This window comes from Argopecten irradians, chromosome 14 (genome assembly GCF_041381155.1).
Source record: "Argopecten irradians isolate NY chromosome 14, Ai_NY, whole genome shotgun sequence".
In the NCBI taxonomy this organism is placed as follows: domain Eukaryota; kingdom Metazoa; phylum Mollusca; class Bivalvia; order Pectinida; family Pectinidae; genus Argopecten; species Argopecten irradians.
In genome coordinates this window covers 33,069,626-33,084,266 of record NC_091147.1, presented here as the reverse complement: position 1 = coordinate 33,084,266, position 14,641 = coordinate 33,069,626, and the positions used below count along the sequence as shown (strand labels likewise).

Genomic DNA, 14,641 nt, shown 5'->3' with positions numbered 1-14,641 from the left:
CACATACCATGTAATGATAATCTATAACCACACACACATACCATGTAATGATAATCTATAACCACACACACATACCATGTAATGATAATCTATAACCACACACACATACCATGTAATGATAATCTATAACCACACACACATACCATGTAATGATAATCTATAACCACACACACATACATACCATGTAATGATAATCTATAACCACACACACATACCATGTAATGATAATCTATAACCACACACACACATACCATGTAATGATAATCTATAACCACACACACATACCATGTAATGATAATCTATAACCACCACACACACATACCATGTAATGATAATCTATAACCACACACACATACCATGTAATGATAATCTATAACCACACACACACACCATGTAATGATAATCTATAACCACACACACATACCATGTAATGATAATCTAATAACCACACACACACATACCATGTAATGATAATCTATAACCACACACACATACCATGTAATGATAATCTATAACCACACACACACATACCATGTAATGATAATCTATAACCACACACACATACCATGTAATGATAATCTATAACCACACACACATACCATGTAATGATAATCTATAACCACACACACATACCATGTAATGATAATCTATAACCACACACACATACCATGTAATGATAATCTATAACCACACACACACATACCATGTAATGATAATCTATAACCACACACACATACCATGTAATGATAATCTATAACCACACACACACATACCATGTAATGATAATCTATAACCACACACACATACCATGTAATGATAATCTATAACCACACACACATACCATGTAATGATAATCTATAACCACACACACATACCATGTAATGATAATCTATAACCACACACACATACCATGTAATGATAATCTATAACCACACACACATATACCATGTAATGATAATCTATAACCACACACACATACCATGTAATGATAATCTATAACCACACACACATACCATGTAATGATAATCTATAACCACACACACATACCATGTAATGATAATCTATAACCACACACACATACCATGTAATGATAATCTATAACCACACACACACATACCATGTAATGATAATCTATAACCACACACACATATACCATGTAATGATAATCTATAACCACACACACACATACCATGTAATGATAATCTATAACCACACACACATACCATGTAATGATAATCTATAACCACACACACATACCATGTAATGATAATCTATAACCACACACACATACCATGTAATGATAATCTATAACCACACACACATACCATGTAATGATAATCTATAACCACACACACATACCATGTAATGATAATCTATAACCACACACACATACCATGTAATGATAATATATAACCACACACACATACCATGTAATGATAATCTATAACCACACACACACATACCATGTAATGATAATCTATAACCACACACACACATACCATGTAATGATAATCTATAACCACACACACATACCATGTAATGATAATCTATAACCACACACACACATACCATGTAATGATAATATATAAACCACACACACATACCATGTAATGATAATCTATAACCACACACACATACCATGTAATGATAATCTATAACCACACACACATACCATGTAATGATAATCTATAACCACACACACATACCATGTAATGATAATCTATAACCACACACACATACACCATGTAATGATAATCTATAACCACACACACATACCAATGTAATGATAATCTATAAACCACACACACATACCATGTAATGATAATCTATAACCACACACACACATAACCATGTAATGATAATCTATAACCACACACACACATACCATGTAATGATAATCTATAACCACACACACATACCATGTAATGATAATCTATAACCACACACACACATACCATGTAATGATAATCTATAACCACACACACATACCATGTAATGATAATCTATAACCACACACACACATACCATGTAATGATAATCTATAACCACACACACACACATAACCATGTAATGATAATCTATAACCACACACACACATACCATGTAATGATAATCTATAACCACACACACATACCATGTAATGATAATCTATAACCACACACACATACCATGTAATGATAATTTATAACCACACACACACATACCATGTAATGATAATCTATAACCACACACACATACCATGTAATGATAATCTATAACCACACACACATACCATGTAATGATAATCTATAACCACACACACACATACCATGTAATGATAATCTATAACCACACACACACATACCATGTAATGATATAACCCCACACAACATACCATGTAAAAGATAATCTATAACCACACACACATACCATGTAATTAAAATCTATAACCACACACACATACCATGTAATGATAAATATATAACCACACACGCATACCATGTAATGATAATCTATAACCACACACACATATACCATGTAATGATAATCTATAAACCACACACATATACCATGTAATGATAATCTATAACCACACACACACATATACCATGTAATGATAATATATAACCACACACACATACCATGGTAATGATATAAATATAACCACACACACATAATGATAATATATAACCACACACACATAAACCATGGAATAATAATCACACACACATACCATGTAATGATAATATATAACCACATATACATTGTAGTACACACACACATTACCATGTAATGATAATCTATAACCACACACACATAGCCATGTAAATGAATTCAATCGAAAACCACACACACATACCATGTAAATGATAATCTATAACCACACACTCACACATGTTTTGTTATATGTAACACACACACATACCCATGATAAAATCTAAAAACAAAAACACACCCATAAACCATGTAATGATAATCTAACACCCCACACACACATACCATGTAATGATAAATCTATAACCACACACACACTACCATGTAATGATAATCTATAACCACACACACATACCATGTTAATGGAAAATCTATAACCACACACACATCCGATGTAATAATCTGATAATAAATCTATAACCACACACACATACTCATGTAATGATAATCTATAACCACACCACACATACCATGTAATGATAATCTATAGACCACACACACACATACCATGTCAATAATAATCTATAACCACACACACATACCATGTAATGGATAATTTATAACCACACACACCAGGTAACCATGTAAAGGTCATGAAAATCTATAACCACACGCATATACCATTATAATGATAATCTATAATTACCATGTAAAGATAATCTATAACCACACACACACAAACCATGTAATGATAATCTATAACCACACACACACATACACCATGTAATGATAATTATACCCACACACACATACCATGTAATGGATAATCTTATAACCACACACACATATCCATGTAATGATAAATCTATAACCACACACACATACCATGTAATGACGATCTATAACCACACACACACCATGTAATGATAAGCTATAACCACACACTATAACATGCTAATGATGATAGATAACATCACAACCACATACCATTTCAATAATACATCTATAAACACACAACACATACCATGTTATGGATAATTCTAGTAGGTATCCCTTTGATTTCACAGTCTATTGTCTTAATGATAATTTGTAAAGTAGAGGATCCGGATCACATCATATGAAAGAGATTATATGTTAATTTCCCCTTCACAGTCACATACCTTAGTGATATGATTTTGATTCGTTGGATTGTTTTGTTTAACCAGTGAGGGTTCCCTGGATCACAGTCTATTGTCTTAGTGATAGTGTTGTAGTGAGGATCCCTGGATCACAGTCTATTGTCTTAGAGATAGTGTTTGTAGTGAGGATCCCTGGATCACAGTCTATTGTCTTAGTGAGATAGTGTTGTAGTGAGGATCCCTGGATCACAGTCTATTGTCTTAGAGATAGTGTTGTAGTGAGGATCCCTGGATCACAGTCTATTGTCTTAGAGATAGTGTTGTAGTGAGGATCCCTGGATCACAGTTCTATTGTCTTAGAGATAGTGTTGTAGTGAGGATCCCTGGATCACAGTCTATTGTCTTAGAGATAGTGTTGTAGTGAGGATCCCTGGATCACAGTCTATTGTCTTAGAGATAGTGTTGTAGTGAGGATCCCTGGATCACAGTCTATTGTCTTAGAGATAGTGTTGTAGTGAGGATCCCTGGATCACAGTCTATTGTCTTAGAGATAGTGTTGTAGTGAGGATCCCTGGATCACAGTCTATTGTCTTAGAGATAGTGTTGTAGTGAGGATCCCTGGATCACAGTCTATTGTCTTAGAGATAGTGTTGTAGTGAGGATCCCTGGATCACAGTCTATTGTCTTAGAGATAGTGTTGTAGTGAGGATCCCTGGATCACAGTCTATTGTCTTAGAGATAGTGTTGTAGTGAGGATCCCTGGATCACAGTCTATTGTCTTAGAGATAGTGTTGTAGTGAGGATCCCTGGATCACAGTCTATTGTCTTAGAGATAGTGTTGTAGTGAGGATCCCTGGATCACAGTCTATTGTCTTAGAGATAGTGTTGTAGTAGGGATCCCTGGATCACAGTCTATTGTCTTAGAGATAGTGTTGTAGTGAGGATCCCTGGATCACAGTCTATTGTCTTAGAGATAGTGTTGTAGTGAGGATCCCTGGATCACAGTCTATTGTCTTAGAGATAGTGTTGTAGTGAGGATCCCTGGATCACAGTCTATTGTCTTAGAGATAGTGTTGTAGTGAGGATCCTGGATCACAGTCTATTGTCTTAGAGATAGTGTTGTAGTGAGGATCCCTGGATCACAGTCTATTGTCTTAGAGATAGTGTTGTAGTGAGGATCCCTGGATCACAGTCTATTGTCTTAGAGATAGTGTTGTAGTGAGGATCCCTGGATCACAGTCTATTGTCTTAGAGATAGTGTTGTAGTGAGGATCCCTGGATCACAGTCTATTGTCTTAGAGATAGTGTTGTAGTGAGGATCCCTGGATCACAGTCTATTGTCTTAGAGATAGTGTTGTAGTGAGGATCCCTGGATCACAGTCTATTGTCTTAGAGATAGTGTTGTAGTGAGGATCCCTGGATCACAGTCTATTGTCTTAGAGATAGTGTTGTAGTGAGGATCCCTGGATCACAGTCTATTGTCTTAGAGATAGTGTTGTAGTGAGGATCCCTGGATCACAGTCTATTGTCTTAGAGATAGTGTTGTAGTGAGGATCCCTGGATCACAGTCTATTGTCTTAGAGATAGTGTTGTAGTGAGGATCCCTGGATCACAGTCTATTGTCTTAGAGATAGTGTTGTAGTGAGGATCCCTGGATCACAGTCTATTGTCTTAGAGATAGTGTTGTAGTGAGGATCCCTGGATCACAGTCTATTGTCTTAGAGATAGTGTTGTAGTGAGGATCCCTGGATCACAGTCTATTGTCTTAGAGATAGTGTTGTTGTAGTGAGGATCCCTGGATCACAGTCTATTGTCTTAGAGATAGTGTTGTAGTGAGGATCCCTGGATCACAGTCTATTGTCTTAGAGATAGTGTTGTAGTGAGGATCCCTGGATCACAGTCTATTGTCTTAGTGATAGTGTTGTAGTGAGGATCCCTGGATCACAGTCTATTGTCTTAGAGATAGTGTGTAGTGAGGATCCTGTCACAGTCTATTGTCTTAGTGATCGTCACAGTCTATTGTTGTAGTGTAGTAGGATCCCTGGATCACAGTCTATTGTCTTAGAGATAGTGTTGTAGTGAGGATCCCTGGATCACAGTCTATTGTCTTAGAGATAGTGTTGTAGTGAGGATCCCTGGATCACAGTCTATTGTCTTAGAGATAGTGTTGTAGTGAGGATCCCTGGATCACAGTCTATTGTCTTAGAGATAGTGTTGTAGTGAGGATCCCTGGATCACAGTCTATTGTCTTAGAGATAGTGTTGTAGTGAGGATCCCTGGATCACAGTCTATTGTCTTAGAGATAGTGTTGTAGTGAGGATCCCTGGATCACAGTCTATTGTCTTAGAGATAGTGTTGTAGTAAGGATCCCTGGATCACAGTCTATTGTCTTAGAGATAGTGTTGTAGTGAGGATCCCTGGATCACAGTCTATTGTCTTAGAGATAGTGTTGTAGTGAGGATCCCTGGATCACAGTCTATTGTCTTAGGATAGTGTTGTAGTGAGGATCCCTGGATCACAGTCTATTGTCTTAGAGATAGTGTTGTAGTGAGGATCCCTGGATCACAGTCTATTGTCTTAGAGATAGTGTTGTAGTGAGGATCCCTGGATCACAGTCTATTGTCTTAGAGATAGTGTTGTAGTGAGGATCCCTGGATCACAGTCTATTGTCTTAGAGATAGTGTTGTAGTGAGGATCCCTGGATCACAGTCTATTGTCTTAGAGATAGTGTTGTAGTGAGGATCCCTGGATCACAGTCTATTGTCTTAGAGATAGTGTTGTAGTGAGGATCCCTGGATCACAGTCTATTGTCTTAGAGATAGTGTTGTAGTGAGGATCCCTGGATCACAGTCTATTGTCTTAGAGATAGTGTAATTTGTAGTAGTGTTAGTAGAGGATCCCTGGATCACAGTCTATTGTCTTAGAGATAGTGTTGTAGTGAGGATCCCTGGATCACAGTCTATTGTCTTAGAGATAGTGTTGTAGTGAGGATCCCTGGATCACAGTCTATTGTCTTAGAGATAGTGTTGTAGATAGTATTGTAGTGAGGATCCCTGGATCACAGTCTATTGTCTTAGAGATAGTGTTGTAGTGAGGATCCCTGGATCACAGTCTATTGTCTTAGAGATAGTGTTGTAGTGAGGATCCCTGGATCACAGTCTATTGTCTTAGAGATAGTGTTGTAGTAAGGATCCCTGGATCACAGTCTATTGTCTTAGAGATAGTGTTGTAGTGAGGATCCCTGGATCACAGTCTATTGTCTTAGAGATAGTGTTGTAGTGAGGATCCCTGGATCACAGTCTATTGTCTTAGAGATAGTGTTGTAGTAAGGATCCCTGGATCACAGTCTATTGTCTTAGAGATAGTGTTGTAGTGAGGATCCCTGGATCACAGTCTATTGTCTTAGAGATAGTGTTGTAGTGAGGATCCCTGGATCACAGTCTATTGTCTTAGAGATAGTGTTGTAGTGAGGATCCCTGGATCACAGTCTATTGTCTTAGAGATAGTGTTGTAGTGAGGATCCCTGGATCACAGTCTATTGTCTTAGAGATAGTGTTGTAGTGAGGATCCCTGGATCACAGTCTATTGTCTTAGAGATAGTGTTGTAGTGAGGATCCCTGGATCACAGTCTATTGTCTTAGTGATAGTGTTGTAGTGAGGATCCCTGGATCACAGTCTATTGTCTTAGAGATAGTGTTGTAGTGAGGATCCCTGGATCACAGTCTATTGTCTTAGAGATAGTGTTGTAGTGAGGATCCCTGGATCACAGTCTATTGTCTTAGAGATAGTGTTGTAGTGAGGATCCCTGGATCACAGTCTATTGTCTTAGAGATAGTGTTGTAGTGAGGATCCCTGGATCACAGTCTATTGTCTTAGAGATAGTGTTGTAGTGAGGATCCCTGGATCACAGTCTATTGTCTTAGTGATAGTGTTGTAGTGAGGATCCCTGGATCACAGTCTATTGTCTTAGAGATAGTGTTGTAGTGAGGATCCCTGGATCACAGTCTATTGTCTTAGAGATAGTGTTGTAGTGAGGATCCCTGGATCACAGTCTATTGTCTTAGAGATAGTGTTGTAGTGAGGATCCCTGGATCACAGTCTATTGTCTTAGAGATAGTGTTGTAGTGAGGATCCCTGGATCACAGTCTATTGTCTTAGAGATAGTGTTGTAGTGAGGATCCCTGGATCACAGTCTATTGTCTTAGAGATAGTGTTGTAGTGAGGATCCCTGGATCACAGTCTATTGTCTTAGAGATAGTGTTGTAGTGAGGATCCCTGGATCACAGTCTATTGTCTTAGAGATAGTGTTGTAGTGAGGATCCCTGGATCACAGTCTATTGTCTTAGAGATAGTGTTGTAGTGAGGATCCCTGGATCACAGTCTATTGTCTTAGAGATAGTGTTGTAGTGAGGATCCCTGGATCACAGTCTATTGTCTTAGAGATAGTGTTGTAGTGAGGATCCCTGGATCACAGTCTATTGTCTTAGAGATAGTGTTGTAGTGGGGATCCCTGGATCACAGTCTATTGTCTTAGTGATAGTGTTGTAGTGAGGATCCCTGGATCACAGTCTATTGTCTTAGAGATAGTGTTGTAGTGAGGATCCCTGGATCACAGTCTATTGTCTTAGAGATAGTGTTGTAGTGAGGATCCCTGGATCACAGTCTATTGTCTTAGAGATAGTGTTGTAGTGAGGATCCCTGGATCACAGTCTATTGTCTTAGAGATAGTGTTGTAGTGAGGATCCCTGGATCACAGTCTATTGTCTTAGAGATAGTGTTGTAGTGAGGATCCCTGGATCACAGTCTATTGTCTTAGAGATAGTGTTGTAGTGAGGATCCCTGGATCACAGTCTATTGTCTTAGAGATAGTGTTGTAGTGAGGATCCCTGGATCACAGTCTATTGTCTTAGAGATAGTGTTGTAGTGAGGATCCCTGGATCACAGTCTATTGTCTTAGAGATAGTGTTGTAGTGAGGATCCTGGATCACAGTCTATTGTCTTAGAGATAGTGTTGTAGTAGGATCCCTGGATCACAGTCTATTGTCTTAGTAGATAGTGTTGTAGTGAGGATCCCTGGATCACAGTCTATTGTCTTAGAGATAGTGTTGTAGTGAGGATCCCTGGATCACAGTCTATTGTCTTAGTGATAGTGTTGTAGTGAGGATCCCTGGATCACAGTCTATTGTCTTAGAGATAGTGTTGTAGTGAGGATCCCTGGATCACAGTCTATTGTCTTAGAGATAGTGTTGTAGTGAGGATCCCTGGATCACAGTCTATTGTCTTAGAGATAGTGTTGTAGTGAGGATCCCTGGATCACAGTCTATTGTCTTAGAGATAGTGTTGTAGTGAGGATCCCTGGATCACAGTCTATTGTCTTAGAGATAGTGTTGTAGTGAGGATCCCTGGATCACAGTCTATTGTCTTAGTGATAGTGTTGTAGTGAGGATCCCTGGATCACAGTCTATTGTCTTAGAGATAGTGTTGTAGTGAGGATCCCTGGATCACAGTCTATTGTCTTAGAGATAGTGTTGTAGTGAGGATCCCTGGATCACAGTCTATTGTCTTAGAGATAGTGTTGTAGTGAGGATCCCTGGATCACAGTCTATTGTCTTAGAGATAGTGTTGTAGTGAGGATCCCTGGATCACAGTCTATTGTCTTAGAGATAGTGTTGTAGTGAGGATCCCTGGATCACAGTCTATTGTCTTAGAGATAGTGTTGTAGTGAGGATCCCTGGATCACAGTCTATTGTCTTAGTGATAGTGTTGTAGTGAGGATCCCTGGATCACAGTCTATTGTCTTAGAGATAGTGTTGTAGTGGTAGATCCCTGGATCACAGTCTATTGTCTTAGAGATAGTATTGTAGTGAGGATCCCTGGATCACAGTCTATTGTCTTAGAGATAGTGTTGTAGTGAGGATCCCTGGATCACAGTCTATTGTCTTAGAGATAGTGTTGTAGTGAGGATCCCTGGATCACAGTCTATTGTCTTAGAGATAGTGTTGTAGTGAGGATCCCTGGATCACAGTCTATTGTCTTAGAGATAGTGTTGTAGTGAGGATCCCTGGATCACAGTCTATTGTCTTAGAGATAGTGTTGTAGTGAGGATCCCTGGATCACAGTCTATTGTCTTAGAGATAGTGTTGTAGTGAGGATCCCTGGATCACAGTCTATTGTCTTAGAGATAGTGTTGTAGTGAGGATCCCTGGATCACAGTCTATTGTCTTAGAGATAGTGTTGTAGTGAGGATCCCTGGATCACAGTCTATTGTCTTAGAGATAGTGTTGTAGTGAGGATCCCTGGATCACAGTCTATTGTCTTAGAGATAGTGTTGTAGTGAGGATCCCTGGATCACAGTCTATTGTCTTAGAGATAGTGTTGTAGTGAGGATCCCTGGATCACAGTCTATTGTCTTAGAGATAGTGTTGTAGTGAGGATCCCTGGATCACAGTCTATTGTCTTAGAGATAGTGTTGTAGTGAGGATCCCTGGATCACAGTCTATTGTCTTAGAGATAGTGTTGTAGTGAGGATCCCTGGATCACAGTCTATTGTCTTAGAGATAGTGTTGTAGTGAGGATCCCTGGATCACAGTCTATTGTCTTAGAGATAGTGTTGTAGATAGTATTGTAGTGAGGATCCCTGGATCACAGTCTATTGTCTTAGTGATAGTGTTGTAGTGAGGATCCCTGGATCACAGTCTATTGTCTTAGAGATAGTGTTGTAGTGAGGATCCCTGGATCACAGTCTATTGTCTTAGAGATAGTGTTGTAGTGAGTCCCTGGATCACAGTCTATGTCTTAGGATTTTGTGAGGTCCTGGATCACAGTCTATTGTCTTAGAGATAGTGTTGTAGTGAGGATCCCTGGATCACAGTCTATTGTCTTAGAGATAGTGTTGTAGTGAGGATCCCTGGATCACAGTCTATTGTCTTAGAGATAGTGTTGTAGTGAGGATCCCTGGATCACAGTCTATTGTCTTAGAGATAGTGTTGTAGTGAGGATCCCTGGATCACAGTCTATTGTCTTAGAGATAGTGTTGTAGTGAGGATCCCTGGATCACAGTCTATTGTCTTAGAGATAGTGTTGTAGTGAGGATCCCTGGATCACAGTCTATTGTCTTAGTGATAGTGTTGTAGTGAGGATCCCTGGATCACAGTCTATTGTCTTAGAGATAGTGTTGTAGTGAGGATCCCTGGATCACAGTCTATTGTCTTAGAGATAGTGTTGTAGTGAGGATCCCTGGATCACAGTCTATTGTCTTAGAGATAGTGTTGTAGTGAGGATCCCTGGATCACAGTCTATTGTCTTAGAGATAGTGTTGTAGTGAGGATCCCTGGATCACAGTCTATTGTCTTAGAGATAGTGTTGTAGTGAGGATCCCTGGATCACAGTCTATTGTCTTAGAGATAGTGTTGTAGTGAGGATCCCTGGATCACAGTCTATTGTCTTAGAGATAGTGTTGTAGTGAGGATCCTGGATCACAGTCTATTGTCTTAGAGATAGTTTGTAGTAGGTCCTGGATCACAGTCTATTGTCTTAGAGATAGTGTTGTAGTGAGGATCCCTGGATCACAGTCTATTGTCTTAGAGATAGTGTTGTAGTGAGGATCCCTGGATCACAGTCTATTGTCTTAGGATAGTAGATAGTCTATTGTAGTGAGGATCCCTGGATCACAGTCTATTGTCTTAGAGATAGTGTTGTAGTGAGGATCCCTGGATCACAGTCTATTGTCTTAGAGATAGTGTTGTAGTGAGGATCCCTGGATCACAGTCTATTGTCTTAGAGATAGTGTTGTAGTGAGGATCCCTGGATCACAGTCTATTGTCTTAGAGATAGTGTTGTAGTGAGGATCCCTGGATCACAGTCTATTGTCTTAGAGATAGTGTTGTAGTGAGGATCCCTGGATCACAGTCTATTGTCTTAGAGATAGTGTTGTAGTGAGGATCCCTGGATCACAGTCTATTGTCTTAGTGATAGTGTTGTAGTGAGGATCCCTGGATCACAGTCTATTGTCTTAGAGATAGTGTTGTAGTGAGGATCCCTGGATCACAGTCTATTGTCTTAGAGATAGTGTTGTAGTGAGGATCCCTGGATCACAGTCTATTGTCTTAGATATAGTGTTGTAGATAGTATTGTAGTGAGGATCCCTGGATCACAGTCTATTGTCTTAGTGATAGTGTTGTAGTGAGGATCCCTGGATCACAGTCTATTGTCTTAGAGATAGTGTTGTAGTGAGGATCCCTGGATCACAGTCTATTGTCTTAGAGATAGTGTTGTAGTGAGGATCCCTGGATCACAGTCTATTGTCTTAGAGATAGTGTTGTAGTGAGGATCCCTGGATCACAGTCTATTGTCTTAGAGATAGTGTTTGTAGTGAGGATCCCTGGATCACAGTCTATTGTCTTAGAGATAGTGTTGTAGTGAGGATCCCTGGATCACAGTCTATTGTCTTAGAGATAGTGTTGTAGTGAGGATCCCTGGATCACAGTCTATTGTCTTAGAGATAGTGTTGTAGTGAGGATCCCTGGATCACAGTCTATTGTCTTAGAGATAGTGTTGTAGTGAGGATCCCTGGATCACAGTCTATTGTCTTAGAGATAGTGTTGTAGTGAGGATCCCTGGATCACAGTCTATTGTCTTAGAGATAGTGTTGTAGTGAGGATCCCTGGATCACAGTCTATTGTCTTAGAGATAGTGTTGTAGTGAGGATCCCTGGATCACAGTCTATTGTCTTAGAGATAGTGTTGTAGTGAGGATCCCTGGATCACAGTCTATTGTCTTAGAGATAGTGTTGTAGTGAGGATCCCTGGATCACAGTCTATTGTCTTAGAGATAGTGTTGTAGTGAGGATCCCTGGATCACAGTCTATTGTCTTAGAGATAGTGTTGTAGTGAGGATCCCTGGATCACAGTCTATTGTCTTAGAGATAGTGTTGTAGTGAGGATCCCTGGATCACAGTCTATTGTCTTAGAGATAGTGTTGTAGTGGATCCTGGATCACAGTCTATTGTCTTAGAGATAGTGTTGTAGTGAGGATCCCTGGATCACAGTCTATTGTCTTAGAGATAGTGTTGTAGTGAGGATCCCTGGATCACAGTCTATTGTCTTAGAGATAGTGTTGTAGTGAGGATCCCTGGATCACAGTCTATTGTCTTAGAGATAGTGTTGTAGTGAGGATCCCTGGATCACAGTCTATTGTCTTAGTGATAGTGTTGTAGTGAGGATCCCTGGATCACAGTCTATTGTCTTAGAGATAGTGTTGTAGTGAGGATCCCTGGATCACAGTCTATTGTCTTAGAGATATGATAGTGTTGTAGTAGAGGATCCCTGGATCACAGTCTATTGTCTTAGAGATAGTGTTGTAGTGAGGATCCCTGGATCACAGTCTATTGTCTTAGAGATAGTGTTGTAGTGAGGATCCCTGGATCACAGTCTATTGTCTTAGAGATAGTGTTGTAGTGAGGATCCCTGGATCACAGTCTATTGTCTTAGAGATAGTGTTGTAGTGAGGATCCCTGGATCACAGTCTATTGTCTTAGAGATAGTGTTGTAGTGAGGATCCCTGGATCACAGTCTATTGTCTTAGAGATAGTGTTGTAGTGAGGATCCCTGGATCACAGTCTATTGTCTTAGTGATAGTGTTGTAGTGAGGATCCCTGGATCACAGTCTATTGTCTTAGAGATAGTGTTGTAGTGAGGATCCCTGGATCACAGTCTATTGTCTTAGAGATAGTGTTGTAGTGAGGATCCCTGGATCACAGTCTATTGTCTTAGAGATAGTGTTGTAGTAGGATCCCTGGATCACAGTCTATTGTCTTAGGATAGTGTTGTAGTGAGGATCCCTGGATCACAGTCTATTGTCTTAGAGATAGTGTTGTAGTGAGGATCCCTGGATCACAGTCTATTGTCTTAGAGATAGTGTTGTAGTAAGGATCCCTGGATCACAGTCTATTGTCTTAGAGATAGTGTTGTAGTGAGGATCCCTGGATCACAGTCTATTGTCTTAGAGATAGTGTTGTAGTGAGGATCCCTGGATCACAGTCTATTGTCTTAGAGATAGTGTTGTAGTAAGGATCCCTGGATCACAGTCTATTGTCTTAGAGATAGTATTGTAGTAAGGATCCCTGGATCACAGTCTATTGTCTTAGAGATAGTGTTGTAGTAAGGATCCCTGGATCACAGTCTATTGTCTTAGAGATAGTGTTGTAGTGAGGATCCCTGGATCACAGTCTATTGTCTTAGAGATAGTGTTGTAGTAAGGATCCCTGGATCACAGTCTATTGTCTTAGAGATAGTGTTGTAGTGAGGATCCCTGGATCACAGTCTATTGTCTTAGAGATAGTGTTGTAGTGAGGATCCCTGGATCACAGTCTATTGTCTTAGAGATAGTGTTGTAGTGAGGATCCCTGGATCACAGTCTATTGTCTTAGAGATAGTGTTGTAGTGAGGATCCCTGGATCACAGTCTATTGTCTTAGAGATAGTGTTGTAGTGAGGATCCCTGGATCACAGTCTATTGTCTTAGAGATAGGTTGTAGGTAGTTGAGTAGGATCCCTGGATCACAGTCTATTGTCTTAGAGATAGTGTTGTAGTGAGGATCCCTGGATCACAGTCTATTGTCTTAGAGATAGTATTGTAGTGAGGATCCCTGGATCACAGTCTATTGTCTTAGAGATAGTGTTGTAGTGAGGATCCCTGGATCACAGTCTATTGTCTTAGAGATAGTGTTGTAGTGAGGATCCCTGGATCACAGTCTATTGTCTTAGAGATAGTGTTGTAGTGAGGATCCCTGGATCACAGTCTATTGTCTTAGAGATAGTGTTGTAGTGAGGATCCCTGGATCACAGTCTATTGTCTTAGAGATAGTGTTGTAGTGAGGATCCCTGGATCACA

The 14,641-nt window shown here is 39.7% G+C and overlaps 1 protein-coding gene across 2 annotated transcripts in view; it reads left to right on the top strand.

The window, feature by feature from the left end:
- The window catches only part of LOC138306828 (amine oxidase [flavin-containing]-like), a 76,774-nt gene that overhangs the window by 11,503 nt on the left and 50,630 nt on the right, over positions 1 to 14,641 (top strand). The window lies entirely within an intron of this gene.